Raw genomic sequence first — 1,223 nt, 5'->3', positions numbered from 1 at the left:
TTTTCCCTTCCTCTTTTTCTTCTCTATTCCTCTTTTTCTTCTCTATTCCTCTTTTTCTTTTCCCTTCCTCTTTTTCTTCTCTATTCCTCTTTTTCTTTTCCCTTCCTCTTTTTTTTCCATTCCTCTTCTTCTTTTCCCTTTTCTTTTCCTTTTTTCTTCTCTATTCGTCTTGTTGCCTGCCCGCTAAGATTCGTCTTCTGGAGTATCACAAGGACCTTCTTTTTGTCCCATCCATCTGTTTGTGCACACAGTTACACTGTGCCATATAGCACATCTATGAAATTTTACAGTATGACTGCCCTTTGATCCATTTTATATATTTATTTTAATGGAAATTCAAGGTCTTTAAAAAGAGGTATAAAAAAAATTACTTTTTGTCAATAGCTCCATTGTATTTTGTTATATCATTGAAATATGAAAAGAGCTATTCTTGAACAGGGAACTTACGAACTCAAGATGTAGAGGGGATGGAGAAGAAAGGGCTTGGGGGATGGGGAAGGGGGGGGGGGTGAATTGGGGTTGGGTATTCAGAAGCATTTTGTGGTGACTTGATTGTTGTTACGGTCCTGTGCTCCTTTTGTGCTGGGTTTAAGCAGCTCCTGTTTCTAAGCAAAAGGTCTGTGGATACCTCAAATCTTAAAAAGTTATTGTGTATAAATTGTCGAAAGTTTAGTTTGAGCATTTATATTATATAAAGCCATTAGCACGAGAACTGCTGCCTGAAACACGGAGAAAGAAATATAGCTATACAGAAGAACAAAAGGTAAGGAAAGAAGAAGAATCAATCACTAACACCTACAGAGTGTAGTAAATTGGGAGATTCTTAAGAGTGAAGTTCTCAAGAGAGCCCAGAATTTTAGTTTTTTTGTTTTCTGTTTGATGAAAAAAAACAGAGACACATTAATGGTCATTTAGTGATGAGAAAAAGTAAGACAGACAGACAGAAACAGCATGTGGAAAGTAAAGAAGTAGGACATACCAGTGGTGCCTGCTCCAATCACCTGCCAGTATTTTGTATAGGAGATAAAGAGCTAGGTGCACTTTCAGTAAATAGTGTTGACTTTTGACAGCTTTCATTTATATAGCATATAGCTTTGATAGCTTGAAATGTCATGTAGATCTATGCCCAATCACTTTTGCTGTGAACTTGCTGTTATATGAGTCTTTACAAGCAAGATTTGCTTTTCCAAACAAGTAGTTCTATTGAGATATATATATATATA

Source organism: Aplysia californica, unplaced genomic scaffold, assembly GCF_000002075.1.
Source record: "Aplysia californica isolate F4 #8 unplaced genomic scaffold, AplCal3.0 scaffold00226, whole genome shotgun sequence".
Taxonomy (NCBI): Eukaryota; Metazoa; Mollusca; class Gastropoda; order Aplysiida; family Aplysiidae; genus Aplysia; species Aplysia californica.
The sequence above is the reverse complement of the archived record's forward strand: the minus strand, read 5'-3'. Positions refer to the sequence as shown.